The sequence below is a fragment of the Sciurus vulgaris genome (genome assembly GCF_902686455.1).
Source record: "Sciurus vulgaris genome assembly, chromosome: 5".
Taxonomy (NCBI): Eukaryota; Metazoa; Chordata; class Mammalia; order Rodentia; family Sciuridae; genus Sciurus; species Sciurus vulgaris.
The window spans coordinates 110,046,159-110,064,718 of NC_136465.1; the positions used below are offsets into that span (position 1 = coordinate 110,046,159).

The window sequence follows — 18,560 nt, forward strand, 5'->3', positions numbered from 1 at the left end:
TCACGGTCTTGCATTTCTATACCTGGTTCTTGGTAGGTGTCTTTAGCCCAAGAGAGAGGAGAGAGAGACTAGACAAGTCTAGAACAAATTAACTCTATATTATAGTTTTGAACAAAACATTTCTCAAATGTCCCCTATGTCTACAGGCAGAGCTGAGTAGAATCCGACCCAAAGGTTTAGACATCATAGGAGACAGAGGCAATATGAAGGCAGAGATGCCAACCTGGTCACCTACCAGACATCTGCAGGTCCAAATGAAGAGTCAGTGTTTTCAGCAAAAGTGGTCTTGAAGTTACTAAAGTTCCTAAGTTAGTACTTAGGCAACCATTTCCATCATAACCCACACGCCAGCGGTATTGTCTACAGTGAGGTCAATGAGAATTAGTAACACATTGCACAGTTGTGTGGTATCTAAAATTAGTGAATTCTAAGAGCTAGTGAAACTAAAGGGTTTATTTAGGTTTTTTGCCCAGTATCAATATTTCCTCAAGAAGTAATCTGCTAGAACAGAATGGCTACCGTCCACTTAATTGGCACATGCATTCTCCAGTTTTCCGCAATCCTTACCATCCTCTATTGTCTCCAACACTGAGACTATTAATTGTCACTTACCACCACCATACTCTCACTTCTGTTTTTTCCTGAAAAGTGGAGAAGCATTTTTATTTTCCCAAGTGGCCAAAGAAGAGATATAATGAGACCATTAAGAATTTCAAGGAAAAAAATGTACAATTCTTGAAAGAAGTGAGGATTACTCTTCCATGTTTAATATGCAAAATGAATATAGATCCCAAGAACAGATACTGGTCATTTACTCATTAACATCTCATATCTGGTCCCATAACCATTACTGGCATTTGAAACTCCTGGTTTGGTGTTCTCAGGGTGTGCATTGTGCTCTGGATTTACTCCTGGTCTTAGTTTCTGAATCTGCTACTGCCTACCGAGCACAGAAGGCAGTCAGGCATACAGAAGAGGGTCTAGGTGGCTCTTAATCGCTCCTCCAAATGTGCCTCCCTCATTTTCTGCAAATGCAAATAACCTGATTTCTACAGATGGACCATAACATTTCTATCTAATTTGGCAATAAATGCTATACACGCAGTGATTCTTCCCATAAAAGAGTCTGAACATTGTGGCTTAATTCCCTAACCACTTGATTTTCCTTGTAATTGAAGTTATATATAGATACCATAACCGTAAGCTAATTTAGTCAATAGCTTCTCTTTTGGTCTTATGAAAAGGAGGAAAGGAATGAAGGGAGGGTAAGGGGAGGAAGGGAAGGTGGGAGGAAAAAGCAGGAAGGACCATGGCAGCACTCGGTGGGTATGAACGTAACATGGTCTACAGCTGGCTTGGGGCCTGGTGGATTTGCTCTGCCTCTCCCTCCTTGGCAATTCCTTCAACCTGCTGGGGACAAGCAGGAGTTTCTTCCAGTTTCTCCAGCCTCTGTTACATGAATTCATCAATTAAAAAGTTCCGGGTATTTTAAGGACAAACCTCGTATGTTGGAAAAGAAAACGAGGAAACAGGTCTGAGTGTAGTCAGGGTACTGCTCTAGTTCCACTGTTTCCTAAAACCCCAACACCCCCAAAATATGCAAATGGTGATTAGATGGCTTAGCCCGTGTCTGTCCTCCTCCTAAGTGGTTTGGCTTTGAATGACAAGGGACTTTGACAAGCTCTCAATCAATTGAAACTGGAATCAACTTTGCTAGGCATCAGAAGCAAATGCCTCACTGCCCAGGATGGAAGGGACTTTAAAGGAGTTGCTAGCAAATGATCAGAAAATTCCAGAATTGTATTAGGAGAGGTGCACAGGGAGTTACCACGGTGTTCTCTACAGGATCTAGTTGGAGTCCCGTAGTCAAAGTACTTGAAAATAAAGAGACTTTGGTTTGAAAGTGATAGATGAAGAGCTAAATTAGTTTAGGTCATTGTCCCCAAATATGGAAAATAATTTGCTCATGTCACAGGAAAGACGAGAACTAAAACTCCAAACCTCGGTTCTTGTGTTCCAATGAAAGAAAATTTAAAGTCAGACACCAAAACCCATGCAAGAGAACTTTGTTGTAAGTGAAAGTAAAGAGAAAGTGAGGTGAAAGTAAAATAAAAGCAAAGTGAGGCTTAAGCAGAGAGCACTCTCAAGAAAGTGGGCCCTCTCTGAGCAGAGATCGACCAAGAAGACAATGCTGTCTCCAAATGTATTACTGTTTGGTATTTCCCAGGAGAACTGGGGATCACCTTCTTTACTCTGTCAATCAGGTGTTCAACTCTTCCTTCATGTTGGATGGTGGAGTTTTTGACCTCAGTTGGTCCTCTCAGGAACTGTCATGGTGGCCATCCTATTTAGGGGGCTTCATCTACAAGTCAATCCCATGTTAATGTGGGCGCCGGGGTCAATAACTGGTTAGAAGCTATCTTAGTGCACCTGCTCTACTGAAGAAATCTTCCTTCCCAGACAAATGGAGGCACCTCTGGCCATAATTCCTAGCTTCACATCAACCTCAATAGACCCTGTCAAGAGTTAGTACCAAGTCCTTTTCTCTTGACATGTTTTCCCATTAGCTCCTTTGCTTCTGTTTATTTTTCACAAATTAACTACCACCCTTTGCTTTGTACCACCCTTTGCTAGCTACTACCTAACACTGAAATAATATCAGAGGTTGGTTTGAGCAGCCTGTTAGATTGCTAGAAAAGTGGGGAGCTGGCAGCTGGACTTATCGGGTAACGCTGAGAAGAGCCAAAATTGTATCTAATTAGCTTCCTAAAAGAGGAAGCCCCGGCTGCCCCTTCAGAGCAGGCCGAGGCCACAGGGCCATGCCCTCCAGCTGCCCAGCCTGCTGACGGAAGTGCTGTCTCTCTCTTGATAGGACCAGGATGACTCAGCCAACCAGCACGTGACCAAGCAGAACTCACAACAACCTTTTTCTCTTCTTAGCATGGGTGACAGTGTGCCATGCCCACTGACCTCCCTTCCTTCCTTTTCCCATCTCCTCTGGACCCAATGATGAAGAGACAGGACAACAAGGAAAGCTTCTTTGCACAAACATGTAAGTATTCATTTGCAGCCTAAAGAAATTGCATCCGTCCTGTGATATACACTAAGGACTTATTCAGACAAAACATTTGGGGGCCTTTTCCATTTAAAGAAATTATAAGCTCCTTCTCTGGTTTTCTTGCACAAACTAAGCTTATGATAGGCTAGGGTTGCAGATTTTTCTTAGCCTACTTCCTCCTAAAACATCCGTCTGTGGTTAATCAAGCTCTGTGAATGAGTTTCTCCTTCAGACATTGCGGGCTAACGCGGTTCCCTGAACCTCCACAATTTGTTGGGTTTTCTTCCCCACTGAGCAGTGTAAGCAGTCACCATAAATAAAGGAAGTATAAGAAATCTTTCCAGGTTCCTGACCCTCTGAGTCTATAAGTTGTAGGACTCCTGAACCTGCGGTCCCTAGTCATATACCTGAAATCAAAGCAGCCACGCACTGTTGACCTACTGTCAGCCTGTGTTCCCCTCCAAGTAATAAGTCAAAGCAGGCTGCTTGACGTGGCTGCAGTTAATTTGCACATACATCACCACTGCAGGTGTGGCATCTGTGCCGTCTGGGGCGCAGTGAGGCGTCCCGTGCTGGTGGTGAGCAGAGAGAGCAGATCAGGCAGAGGCCCGGTTGATTCACACCTTGCTTCTTCCCGTGCGACTGACCTGAGGCAAACCCAGTCCTTTCCCTCCTCTCATTATCCTGGTGGAGACAGTAATGCCTACCCTGCGGGTGCTCTAAAGGTAACTAATGGATATATCACACTGGGATATACAGGAAGCTCTCGATAAATGGCAGCAATATTTATTAGTGTTGATTTTGTAAAAAGAGTTACTACACCTAAAGTGCTCAGAATAGTCTACTCAGTAAGTGTTGGTCATTCCTGTTGTTATCTAAGGGGTTGGGGATGCCTTCTCAACAGGATCTTCAGGTTTCTGTTCTGGATTTGGCTAATGTGCCTAAGGCAGAAAGGCTGGTATCTTCAGAAACATTTCAGCATGATCAAGGAGGCAAGATTGGGCCTATGCAGGGAAGTGAAATCCTAAAGTCTGCATCTTAGAAAGAGCAAAGACCACAGATTAGAAAACAGACCCAGAGGAAGAAAAGAACAGGCTGGAAAAATTAGGAAGCCACAGCAAGAGTCCAGATTTGAACTGGACTCTTGGTAGAAGCTGTGGAGGGGAGAGAAGTGGACTGATGAGAGCAGTTTCGGAGGTATGATCTATTCTATTGTGGTGGACAAAGTGGAAGAAGGAGTCACAGAGGATCTTCATGTTTCTGTCTGGAACAATCAAGGGGATGTTGGTTTCATTTATTGAGAGAAGGAACAGACTTGAGAAATAAAATAATTCACTTAGGATTTATTTTACATTGTATCTCTGCATAGTCACAGAGCTTATTTGACCAGCAGCAAAGAGACATCCTTGCCAAGTGCAGTGGTGCACACCTGTAACCCCAGCACTTTGGGAGGCTGAGGTAAGAGGATCACAAGTATGAGGCCTGCTTGAGCAACTTAGTGAGACCCTGTCTCAAAATGAAAAGGGCTGGGTTGTAGCTCAATGGTAAAGTACCCCCGGGTTCAATCTCCAGTACCAGCAGAAGAAGAAGAAATGAGAGAGGGAGAGAGAGAAAGAGAGAGAGAGGAGAGAGAGAGGGAGAGAGGGAGGAGAGAGAGAGAGAGAAAGAGAAAGAGAGAGAGAGAGAGGAGAGAGAGAGGAGAGAAAGAGAGAGAGAGAGAGAGAGATTTCTTTGCTCTTGGTAATTATTGCATTTTTAGAACACTGGATGTCAAGCACTGTGCCTGGCTGAGAGAGATATCAGTGAACAAACTTATCTAATGAAGAAAGAAAGGAAGAACAGCACATACCAAAAATATTGTTATTTCTACCCTACTAGACAGAACAACTTCACATTCAAGAATTAAGCTGTTGATAGCATTTTAAAGTGTGTGAACATTTGCTTTATAAATGTAGTATGTCACTGGATGTGGTGGCACATGCCTATAGTCCAGCAGTTCAGTAGGCAGGAGGATCACGAGTTCAAAGCCAGCCTCATCTTAGAATGACCCTGTCTCAAAATAGAAAATGTAAAAAGGGGCTGGGGTTATGGCTCAGTTGTTAAGTGCCACTGGGTTCAATCTGTGGTAGAAAGAGAAAGAAAGAAAAGAAGGAAGGAAGGAAGGAAAGAAGGAAGGAAGGAAGGAAGGAAGGAAGGAAGGAAGGAAGGAAGGAAGGAAGGAAGACCAAGTTTCAGATAATTTTCAAAATTAGAAAAATTACTGCAACTGTAATGCCACCACTCAAGTAAATGAAGGGTTAGCATTTTAATTTCAGCAAAGAGAACATCGCCACTGTTAGAGTTCATAATGCCACTTAAAAGCACCAAGTTTTGGAATATTCAGATTTCTTAAGTTGACAATGTTGTTGATAGAGCCGTAAGGTATGACAAGATGAAAATAAAGATCAAAGGTATTTTTAAGAGAAAATTTTGAAGTGCAGATCTTGAGTGTAAACCATAAAGGAAGATTCTCTGCCAGCTTCTGCTGTCAGGTCCTCCTGGTATTTTTCAGCTCTAGGGGTGAAACTTCTTTGTGTGCATGGTCTATGCCAGCATGGATGGAAAAAAGGAAAATGTGTTATAACTCATAAATAGCTAAGTCATCTGACTGGAACATAACACACAGAGGATCTGAGAGTTACCAACCTAGGGTTTGACAACTCTAAAGATGTGGTAACCAGGTGAACATAAGGGAAATGGACAACAGAACAGGAAGTTACCAGGGGCTGGGGGGTGGGGCAGGGGGCAGGGGACTGTTCAGAGTTTCAGATTTGCAAGATGAAAAAGTTCTGGAGATCTGTTTGACAAGTATGAATATAGACCTAACACTGAACTGCACATTTTAAACAAATGGTTAAGTTGGTAAAAGAGAGAAGAGAAAGGAAGGAGAGAGAACTGGAATCAGAGAACTAAGCTAGTGGTTTAGTCTTCTAAAACAATATAATGTTATTTAGAGATGAGGAATAATGCTACCTAATGTAAGGCTCCTTTGGTATTAAATTGGACATAGTGAAAAAGGTTTGCAACTTTTCTTTTTTTTTTTTTTTTTTTTTTGTACCAGGGATTGAAACCAGGGGGTACTTAACCACTGAGCCACATCCCCAGCCCTTTTTAAGTTTTATATTGAGACAGTGTCTCACTAAATTGTTTAGGGCCTTACTAATTTGCTGAGGCTGGCTTTGAACTTGATGTCCTCCTGCCTCAGCCTCCTGAGCTGCTGGGATTACAGGTGTGTGCCACCACACGTGGCTAAAGGTTTATAATCTTTAAAAAATAAAATAAAATCATGAACTGTGGCTGTGGGACTATGGGAGCAGGGTCCAGGAAGCCCAGTCCTTGGTCCAAGCTTAGCTGACTGTGTGGTTACAATAGTTGCTCAGTCTCCCTGAGTCTCACTTGGCCTCAGGATGGCTTCTGTCATTCTCTCTCCTGCAGAGTCTGTTCCTGCAGGGAGAAGATCACACTAGTCCACAGAGCTGGGCCTATCAAATAGGGTGCCTGTCAATATTTAGTTTTTATGGTGTGCTTTGGCCTTCAAAATATTATTTTATACTACTAAAGCATGGATGTACGTATATTATTTCAGAACATTCCAGTCTTAGGGTATGCATACCAGCTGCCAAAGGCAGAAGGAGCTGTGAGACCAGAAACAGAGGCAGACAGATCCAGACTGCACAAAGTGCAACTTATCAGAGTCTTAAGGACAGAGAGTGTCGTGGGCAGCAGCAACACATGTGGATCCCTGCACCCCAAGGTGGGAGGAAGGGGTTTCTGAGTGAGACAAAGGTGGGCGATAGCCAACTGAATAAACCTGTCTTCTCTCAAAACATCAGTTAAGAAACAGTTTGGAGTGGGGCACAGCAGCTTGGGAAGCTGAAGCAGGAGGATCAAGAGTTCAAAGACAGCCTCAGCAACTTAGCAAGGCACTAAGCAACTCAGTGAGATCCTTCTCTAAAATACAAAAAAGGCTGGGGATGTTGCTCAGTGGTAAGTGCCTCTGGGTTCAATCCCTGAGGCCAGAAACAAAGAAACAGTCTGAAGTGTCAGTGACCTGGACACTACGCTCAATTGACCACCCTAACAACTTTGTTTGTCTATAGGGCTTGGGATGTGTGCCAGGGTCACCTAATAGACAAAAGGGTGGCTGTGACCAAAATGACTTAGTTTTGTTGAACTAGATCCCTACATCTATTAATGCCTAGAATAAACTGAGCATTTACTAAGTGCCCTGCACTCTACTTAGCGCTTTGCATGTTTTGTCTTTGAAACCGGAAAAGGCCAGAGGGGTTGAGCATCAGTCCCACAGTCACACAGTTCACGGGTTAAGGATTTGGGACTCTAAACCCAAATTTTTAGCTTGCAAAGGCATGCTCTGAACGACTAAGTTACGCTGGAGCAGAATGAAGAACTTGCATAAAACATAACACATCTAAGAAAGTTTGTAGAAAGGTTGAAGAAATCCTGATAGAATAGAATCTTTTATAAATTTACTTCTCAGGGCTGGGGATATGGCTCAGTTTTGGAGTATGTGCCTAGCACGCATGAGGCCCTGAATTAGATCCCCAGCACCACAAAAAATAATGGTAATAATAATAATAATAATTTTTTTAAATAAAAATAAATTCACTTCTCATTTCATCCATCCTGAATAGTGAAACCTCTAATTTGGCTCTTCTCAATCCATAACCTCCCAAATCCCAATGACCCTACAGCTCAACAACCATACAAATAGAAATGAATTTATTCGTTATTTTTATGTCCTTGAAAGTGCTAAATGCAAATGCTTTGAAGAGAAGCTATCAAAAGCATGTAGACGACAGCTAAAGTCATACAAAAAAAGAAAAAAACATTGTTTTGTGATTTGCCAAATTTGGTCATGTTTTTAAGGTAGCCAGGCATGGATCTGAATACAAAATACACCAACTGGCTGAAATACATGCATCTATAAGTAAATATTTAATGGGCTGATTTCTGGCCTGCATATAGCATTCCATTCCAAGAAGATAAGAAAAATAACCATGTTCCTTAAAATAGAAAATGTGGATGAAATATTTGTGGATTTCACAAAGTTAAATTTAAGTTAATCTGTGACTGGAACTATTAAAAGGTTGTTGACATTAAGGGAATATCATTTTTGCCCTTATACTTAACTCGGAATATTTTTCACTGCCTAATTAAAATTTTTCATTTTTGTGGTTTTGGTTTCAAATAAATCATAATTTTAAATAAATTATGAATTTGGAGTATCATATGAATGTACATTAATACAGACCAAAAAAGCAAAACCCCAAGCTTGATTAGATACTTTTTTGCCTACTCTGTGCCTGTACCCATGTAGCTGGGACAGATGAGAAGAAACACAACCACCCTTCATGCTGCTCAGGGTTACAGCCTCTCTGGTGTCCTAGATGAGTATTCCGTGCCTTCTTTTCCTCCTCCGCCTTCTAATACCACCTTCTCCACCTTCACTGTCAGCTGATGACCCTGATGTGCTCGTGTCCAGGGGGGATCCCTCCAGCAGGCATTAGGTCACACCTCCTTTTTTTTTTTTTTTCCTTTTTCTACCAACATTGCTCCAGCAGTCCTGCCCTGTTCTCCTCACATCATCTGCTTTTCCCTGTTTCCTGGATCGTTCCTGTAAGCACACAAGCATGCTATTATCATTTCCATCTTAAAAGCAGATAAAACTTTCTTAACTCCACTTTCCCCTCCAGCAGACGTGCCATTTTCTACTTTTCTGTTTGTAGCAAAACTCCTTGAGTGAGGTACCATCTCCAATTCTATTCCCATTCTCTCTTGAGACATTCCAATTAGCCCTGTCCCCACCCCTCCATCAAGGTCACCAATGTCCAACAGGATGTTATCACCAGTGGTTCAACATCCCACTTGACGTATCATCTGTCTCTAACACAAACAACCTTCTTTTGAATCTTTTCTAGAGACACCTTTCTCTTCTTCACTTCCAAAACCCTACAGACTTTTGGTTTTCCTGATTCGTTCACCATGTCTTCTCAGAATCATTCACAGGCTCACCCTCATCTCCCTGCCTTCCTCTAACTGGACGATCCCAGGGCTCAAATATCGCAACTCCATCCTCCTCTAGTTTCACCTTCTCTATTAGGATCCAAACCAACTTGAAATTCCTGCCCATTCAACCTCTGGGTTTGAGATATGTAAAAGGAATCTTGAGCTTTGCAAGCTCCAAACGAAAACACTTGACTTTCACCCTTGACACCTGTTTCTCCCTATTTTCTTCATTGCAGTAAATGGCAACATTGCACTGCACTTCCTATTGCTCAGGTCAAAATCCATCCTCATCACCTCTTCTCACATTGCACCTCTCCCCTCTGGCAAATTCTATTGCCTCTATTTTAACACTATATCCAGAAACAGACCACTTTCCATCCCTTGACCAATGCCACTCTGATCCACGCCACAACTCCCCCATTATTCAGTAGCCTCCTACTTGGTCCTCTCTGTTGCAGCCTGTGCCCCATACAATCTTCTCGATGGAGCAGCAAGAATGACCATGTTAAGTGGTCACTAGTGAGAAGTAGCTGGTGCACGCCTGTAATCCTAGTGGCTTGGGAGGCTGAGGCAGGAGGATCTCAAGTTCAAAGCCAGCCTCAGCAACAGGGAGGTGCTAAGCAACTCAGTGAGACCCTGTCTCTAAATAAAATATAAAATAGGGCTGGGATGTGGCTCAGTGGTGGATTGCCCCTGAGTTCAATCCCTAGTACTCCCCCCGCAAAAAAAAATTAGTGAGAAGTGTCATTTTTCACTCAAAATCCTCACAGTGGCTCCCAAAAGTAAAAGCCCATGCCTTTTAGATGGCCCATGGTCTGTCCCCCTTTCTTTCTTGACTCTTCATTCCAGCCTAATCAGACTTGCTTCCTGACTTCTCCGCATGGACGTCCTTCCCCCAGGGTTCACCACAGCTTGCTCTAACCCCTTCCTCAGAATTTGATTCACATGTTGTCTTCTCCACAAGCCTTTTCCAAACCACTCTATTTAAAATGCCAACTTGTGCTGTGAGCAGTGGTGCTTGACTGTACTCATGGCAACTCAGGAGTCTGAGGCAAGAGGATCACAAGTTTGAGACCAGCCTCAGCAACTTTGTGAGACCCTGTCTCAAAATAAAAATTTTTAAAATGGCTGAGGGTATAGCTCAGTGGTAGAGTGCCCCTGGATTTAATTCCAAGTACTGCCAAAATTTGTTATTTAAATAAAAATAAAATGCCAACTCACAGTCCCTGCAACCTCCTCATCCAGCACTCATTATCCTCTGGTCTTTCACCTAAGGAATTAGTTCATCTATTTTTTTAATCGTCTGCCTCCCCCAATTCAAATATAAATTACATAAGGTCAAGGACATTTTTTAAACGTTTTATTCTGCTGTGTGATGGCACACACCTGTAGCTCTGGAGGCTGAGGCAGGAGGATCACAAATTGGAGGCCAGTCTCAGCAACTTGGACCTGGTCTCAAAATAAAAAGGACTGAGGAGGTAACTCCATGATAAAATGCCCCTGAATTCAATTCCGAGTACACAAAACAAAACAGTCTTATCACTGTTTTATCCTTACTACCTAGAATAGTGCCTATCATAAATATTTTTTGACTGAAAAAAGAGAGAATGACTAGATGGGCCATGGTTAATGATATGGAGCTCCTTTACACAGGACTCTGGGTTTGTTTTCTCAATTTTTGCTTCTATCTAGGTAGTGGTTATTATTGTTATCACCATTTTATAAATGAGAAAATAATCACAGGGGAATTAAATGACTGCCAAGGTCATGCAGACATAATGACTGAAGAGGTTTTAAACCCAAGTCTGTTGGCTGCAAAGTCAGAGAACCTCACAGCTCACTTGCTTCACAGCATGGCAGCTTTGGTTCCAACCTAACAGTGAGCAGACATGTTGTCACCATGTCTCACGGTGGCCCAGGTCAGTCAAGGTGCAGCCTCCCAGGACAGCTTTGTCTGCCTCCTGCCGCAGGATGCTGTGAGAAATGGGTTTCTATATCATTTCAAATATCTGAATATTTGAAACAATCTGGATGATCGATTTACCAAAGCTTTTCTGCAGTTTAATATCCGTTCAAGGGAAACTCATATATTACCCAACAACTGCCTTTAATAAAAGGGATTATTAGATCTTTAAGAGGAAAGAGAGAATAATCTATCTCAGAAAGATACAGAACATCTGTATAGAGCCTTTCAGATGAGACAAGAAGAAAGTGGCAGGCAGTATTTCTTCTAGAAGAGAAATAAGGATTTGGGAACCCAAAGGGTGCATGACTTCCTTCTTACTCATATTTCTGATACCCTTTGAAGTTTTGGGCCACGTGCATGAATTGCCTTCTAAAAATGAGCAAAATAATTTAAGAATGACAATAATGACAGTACACCTGTTTGGCCTCCCACTGAGGAGGCAGCAAAGATCATACACTGTGGTTACAAGAGTTGGCTCCAAGTGCCTGCCTGCTCCATCAGGGTGACATGTCACACAAGCTCTCTCAGTGCCTGCTACATCTTCTGCAGAGTGAAGATAACAATGAGAGCTGGCTTTATGAAAGGTCTGCAAGAGAAAGCACATTGAAGGAATAAAACATTCATAAGTTGTCATTTAAGTTTTAGGAAAAAGTCAAATGTGGTGAAGAAAAACAGATAACTCCCCAAACTTTGGAGAATGAAATGGAAAGCCAGAATCATAACAGTAGCTGGAATAGCTATAGTAGCTGTTAACTATGGGTTAAGTCATTTTTCTGTTACTGTAACAAAATACCTGAGAAAATCAACTTAAAGGAGGAAAGATTTACTTTTGGCTCATGGTTTCAGAGGTTTCAGGCCATGGTCATTTGGCTCCATTGCTTCTGGGCATGTGGGGAGGCTGAACACCATGGCAGGGAGCATGTGTTGGAGCAAAGCTGCTCACTTCATGGCAGCTGGGAAGCAAAAAGGAAGAGAGAAAACAAGAAGAGGAAGAGAGAATAAGACCCTTCCAGGGCACTCCTCCAAGTAGGCCCCACCTTCCTAAACATACACCGCTTCCCAATAGCAAAATAAATTATGACTCCATCAATAGATTAATCCGCTAATGAAATCAGAGCCTCCATGATCCAATCACCTCCATAAGGCCTTACCTCTGAACTGCTGCCTTGGAGATCATTTAACACATGAGCCACTGGGGTACATTTCAAATCCAAACCATATTGTAATGGTCTGTTATTTGTTTTATTTTATTTTGTACTGGGGATTGAACCCAAGGGTGCTTCACCACTGAGCTACATTCCCAGTCCTTTTTATTTTTTTAAAAGACAGGATCTCACTAAATTACCCAGTCTGGCCTTGAACTTGTGATCCTCCTGTCTCACCCTTGCAGTTGCTGGGATTATAGACCAGCTCAAAAGTAGCCAGCTATTATGATAAATTCTTGGAAGCAAGAAAATCCATTGAAAATCTTTTGGTTGACCTTAAACAACTTCATTTTAAATTTGAAGAGTATAAACCTGATTATCCTTTGCATTATTACAGCTCTTCTGATGATTAGAAGAATTTGTCATCCTCCCATAGCTTGTTATTTTATCCTCACAATGCACAGGCTAGCTGGAATCTAAAACACTGGAAAGATTTGTCACTCACAGAATTGCTAGGATCAGATAATGGCAGATTTTTCAAGTTATGTAATACGAATTTTTAAGAAAAAATACTCAAGTTATCTATGGGTTGGGTTCTAGACTGCAGCCCTTCCTGGAGACACAGCAATGATTGTATTAAAATTCATGGGAAAAATGTAAAAATAATTGGATCAATGGCAATATATAAGAAGATGAAAACAATAATGACAACTGCATCATTTTATAGGTTAGCTTATCTAAATAGCATAGTATTCAAAAAACAAAATAAAAAATAGCATGGAGGGCATGTAATTCAGGATGTTTTGGAATCTGTTAGTCTAGTTTTTTGTTATTTTATATTCATTTAGGGTGGCAGGGAGAGTTAATGTAATGGAAAAATTCTCTATTCTATAGTGTTTAAAATACCTATAGAACTCTCACCATTTTGAGAAAAGCTTTCTTAAAGCCTTGCTTCCTTTTTTCTTTCTTTCTCCCCCCCCCCCCCATTCATTTCCTCCTTTTCTTTCATCTTGGTATTTGCAGAAGAGGTGATAATGTTTCTCCCCCAATACTACCATTCCAAACAAAAAGCAAAAGCTCTGTGCTTATCTGTTCCATCAAAGGACCATTTCCTTCTAAGCACACTGTCCCCCTTGAGTTACCTGCTGGTTTTTAATGGAAGCGAGGGAGATGCTGTGCAGCTTGCTGTGTTTATCTGGGGCCTTAGCCCAGGTCCTTTATTTTCTGTGTTTTCCCCTAGCTATAGCTGGGGTTATTCTTCCAAAAAAAAGGGCAAAGAACCAAGTGAAAGATTTGAAAGCGTTTTTGCAAACCATCGGTGCCACTCTAAGGTGCAGGATTACGGTTCTAAGCATAAGTTAGAACACAGAGAAATGCCATCTCCCCAGGAGTCTCTTCCCACTTCCTCCTTCTTCCTTCTCACAACTGAAGGCACAATACCAGCAAGAATCCTAAGAGCTGAGGAACTGAGCTGTTAGAATAAAAAAAGAGTCAAGATAAGTTACATTCCAATTACTGAGAAAGGTGAAGTGAAAACAAGTTCAGAGCCAGTTTTCTGGAAGATTCTGGGTTTAGTGTTTTTTGTTTTGTTTTGTTTTTTGATTTTTGGTATTTATTTACCACTTCTTATTTTCATATACCAGAGTCTTGAAGCCATTATTCATCCACTTTCTAAAGCAAGAAAGTAAATGCTGACCCGTGTCATTTGCCCCAGATGCACCGGAAATGACATCACTCCCCAGACTCTGGTCTGCGGATGTAGCACCTCCCAGAGGTGAACTTATTTACCCTGTCTGCCAGACTCTAGGCCACTCTGACCTACAGCCTGGAAAGCTCTCCACTTAGGGAAGAGATCTAGAATCAACTGAGAGATACATTTTAAAATCACCAGTTGCTTCGATGAGTAAGTACTTTCCAGTTTTCTCATTTTCTTTTAACATTAATTTTGCATTTCTAACTTCTTACCGTAAGTGCCTAAGAAAGGAGGATCCCATTTCTTGGGCACTCGCTTAGGAAGGAATCACTGTGTCAGTCCACCTCTCCTAACAGCACTAAAATAGCTGTTACATGATGATAATCAGGTATGAATGATTGATAAACTACCAAATTTCTAAAAATGGGCTGGGAGCCAGGAAATAACCAATTTAGTTGTGAACTGGAGAAAGGAGGTGAAGCATCCATTGTCTGAACAATCTTGTATGTCGTGGTTGACCACAAAGTCTTGGCCTCTGTTTTGACTCACAGTCTTGCCTTTTGTAAAATGGATGACCTTGGCCAGATGACTCCTTTTTTTTAAACTTGATTTTTTTATGTGGAAAGTAAGAAAAAGTAATGTAATTATTTCTTAGCATGTTTAAGAGGAATAAATAAGCAAGCAGATAAAGTACTTAAATCCTATTGGAGGTACACTAAATGATGTTACTAAACTACTAGTGTTGCTAAATAGTTAAATACTTCATGTAACTGGAAAGCTCCCTTTGCCACTAAGCCCACCCCCACATATGCTGAGGTGGCTCAGAACAAGTGACACTGAACATGTGTGATGTTTATGGAGCATTTTATTTGATTTCCACAATTCATTCCAAAGTGGGCAATGCAGCATTATTGATTTGTTTTGGGGACTGGAGGACAAGAGAGAAGACATGGTCACAGAAAGAGACACTCCAGAGTCTAAATTTGCAGCTGAAGGAAGAAGAGCCATTACTTTCCTCACCCGTTGACCCTTGTCTCTCCTCCTGCTCCAACGCATAAAGATTGAAACCAGGCAAGTCCTCAGTCCCCCTGACCACAGATGAGCAATGGGAACCCAGGTCCCCAGGTCTTTCAGATCCCTTTAAGAGACAGTGTGGGTAGAGATGTGGGAGACAGAGACCTACCTGCTCTTAGAAAACTTTTTTTTTTGGTTGTAGTGGTGTTAGGGATTGAACCCAGTGCCTTGTGCATGTTAGGCAAGAGCTCTACCACCGAGCAACACCCCAGCCCCTAGAATCTCATGTTTTAACTCAGAAAGTTTTCTCACAGAAACACTATTGCACATAGAATTCAGATGTCACTGTGTTGAGGACAACAACAATAATAAAATTATACTCATTTTTAAAGTTCTTTTGTGTAATTTCCCTGAAAGAGCACAGGGGCTAGTTCCTCATAAATGAGCACTGGACGGGCAGAAACCCAGACCTGCTGACTCAGCCCTGTTTTCCCGTCACAGTATGAATGGCCTTCTGTGGCCTGTCCTGGAGACAGAATTTTCAGGATCCAACCTAATCATTGGTTGAAAGCAACTAGTCATTATTAGCTACCCAGTCCCTTCTTCAATCATGGGAACTTTTTATCCAGTCATAAGAATCTCAAGTTGTCAGCATGAGTATAAAATTTTTTGAAATAAAAATAAAACTTTAATGCAGCACTAGGGTTTCCATTGACCCTTGAGAATTCTAGCTCACAATCTGATGAGAATCCAACTAAGTTAACTTCATACCTGCTTTGTTTCCTTATAAAAAAATTTTAAGCTGTGCACAAAATATTATTTTGAATAACAAAGATAAAAGCTACATACAGATATTTCTTTCTAGATAAGATTACTTTTTCTTCCTAATTTTAACAAGTATTTACATCTGAAGTTTAACAAGCTTAGGGCCTGGAGGCATATTATCTCCTAAAGAAACAAAACAAAACTTTAAACTTATCAAATGGATTAAAAGATTTACTGTCACTGGGTGTGGTAGCTCAAACCTGTAATTCCAGTGATGAGGGGAGGCTGAGGCAAGAGGATCCCAAATTCAAACCAGCCTCAGCAATTTAGTGAGACCCTGTTGCCAAATCAAATATTAAAAGAGCTGGAGATGTGGCTTAATGGTAGAGTACCCCTGGGTTCTGCAGTGCCACCAATAAATAAATAAATAAATAAATAAATAAATAAATAAATAAATTACTGTCAATAATAGACCAGTTCTGCCATTTACCAATGGGCCAGTCTTGGGCAATTTATATAACCTCTCTCTGCTTCTTCCCTTTACTCATCTATGAAATGGAGGTCACAGTAGTTCCTACCCCAGTGGGTTGTAAGAACTGAACACGCTGGCACTGAGCCAATGCTCCATGAATACTGTTAGGATGCTAAGTCTCTGGGCAGTCACGGTGACAAGGCTGGGTGAGACCCAGTCTGCCATCACAGACTAGGGCAGGCTGGAATTGAGAGGCACACAGGTAGCTAGGTGTAGTACAAAACAAAACCAAGTGTTAAGTAGAGGCCTTTGTCAGAGGAAGGAGAGATTTTTCTGTCTGGGGAAATAGGAAAGTTTCCGTGACAAAATTGCTTTTTAAAAAGTCTGTCTTGCTGGGTGTGATGGTGTGTGCCTGTAATCCCAGTGGCTCGGGAGACTGAGGCAAGAGAATCACAAGTTCAAAGCCAGTCTCAGCAACTTAGCGAGGCCCTAAGCAACTTAGTGAGGCCCTGTCGCAATAAAAAGTTAAAAAAAGAAAAAAACGACGTGGGATGTGGCTCAGTGGTTAAGCACCCCAGGCTTTAATCCCTGCTCTCCCCACCCCCCACACAAAACTAGACCATTTTAGAAATAATGTTTTAATCAGAGTAAGACTAATAATAATAATATAGATCAAGAAAAATTAGTGAAAAATAAAAAGGCTAACCATGGACTTACAACAGAAGAAATTTGTCACTGTGCTCAATTTTTCAGAATATATGGAAAATATATCCTCCTTCCTGAAGTGTATTTTCAAAATATGTATGTATGTATGTATATCAAGAAATAGTTAAACTGATCTATATGGAGGAAATCATCCAAGGATTTTGCTATCTCAGGAATAGTGGAAACAATCAGTCATGAAAAATAAAAAAGACTTGCCCCAAGCATTTTCAGAGGCAGTTTATTTTCCCCCAGTTACATATATCCAGTGTTTTGAGCAAAATTCTACAGCAGCTCTCTGTGAGAATATGCTGACCCAATTCCCATCAATGATCAATATTTACCTTTAGAAAGATGGTTCAAAGGTCAGGAGAGAATAATCTCAGGAATTCAGCCACAGTTGGATGGGAGGATAAATGAGTGTCTAGAGAATCTGTTGCTCCTCACTCCCCACAACCCCCAACAAACTTTATTCTGCACTTGAATTAAGTCTAGAAGACAGACCTGGGTTAGAGAGAGAGCCAAGCTGAATTCATTGAGCATTTAAAATGTGGCAGTATCATGCTAATGAACTTGCCAATGTTCATTAACCCTAACGTGTTAAGAAATCCATAGTAAGAAACTTTGCTTGTTCCACTGACAAGGCTTCCTCAATGCAGGGACACTACTCAACCTGCCCAGAGTCTCTGAGGCTGGAAAGCCGGTGGGGCAGGATATGAACCCAGGGGGGCCGACTCCAGGGCCCTCCCTCTTAGCCACTGTGCTTTAATGCCTCAGTTCTGAGCCATCTGCATACAAATGGTATTGCTATTGATAAGACGATTGGCCAATTGTCATTATTCAAACTAGGACTCCAGATGGGGGAGGGGTGCTATTAATAATTATGCTGGGGAAACAGGCCTAAACCAGAACTGTTTAGGGCTAGAGGGGATGTGTGATCTCCTTCTGCCTGTAGCTCTGAGAGTGGATCAACAAAGGAATAAGAAAGTTGGAGAAGAAAGGAACCAATTACTGGGCCTTGAGAAAGATCAACTTTGGGGGAATTCCCAGAGCTAGAGAATAAACCTGCCAAGGATCCCAGGAAGAGATACAGGGTTGTCACAGACAGATTCAGCCCAGTTTTTCAGACGTGGCAGTCAACAGCACCCCAGCCTCAGGAGCTTGGAAGGACCCAGAAGTGACCATTAAAAGGGGTAAGAAAGAAATCAGTGATGATTTGCAGACAGACATCTTTGGTTCTGTGGAGCTGGAAACCAAACTGAAATACAAGGAGGGAATGAGTGGGAGGTGAAGACCGGGACGGGCCAGCCAGCGCAAACAACACTTTAAAATGTGGCCTTGAGCGGAGGCAAAAGATAGGACTGTCCTGGAGGTGGAGTCAAGAAGCTTCCTTTCTTTCTTAAAAGCAAGAAATTAGAATGTATTTAATGCTGAAAGAAAGGAGCCAACCCGAGTAAAGAAAACGCCCCTCACCGGGGGACATCCTGAAGTGGAACCCTTGGGGAAGCGAGAGGACCAGAGACCAGCGTGGAAGGATTAACTTTGCACCTACGGAGGTACTTTTCTGCCTTTGCACACGAGTGGGAAGGAGCCTTTGGGGCTGAAGGTTTCAGGAGGGAGTCTGAGCCAGGTCCTGTCTACAGGTCTGTGCTTTTTCTAGAGCCAAGCAGGGACAGCTT

The 18,560-nt window shown here is 41.9% G+C and overlaps 1 protein-coding gene across 9 annotated transcripts in view; it reads left to right on the top strand.

Moving 5' to 3' along the window:
- PCED1B (PC-esterase domain containing 1B) overlaps positions 1–18,560 on the top strand; it is a 276,290-nt gene that overhangs the window by 99,524 nt on the left and 158,206 nt on the right. For 4 of the 9 annotated variants that reach the window (XR_013763781.1, XR_013763782.1, XR_013763783.1 and 1 more), the window contains exon 3: positions 2,873–3,052. The gene's annotated coding sequence lies outside the window, so the exon portion shown is untranslated. The other 5 variants (XM_079139623.1, XM_079139625.1, XM_079139624.1 and 2 more) reach the window with 5 other exon arrangements.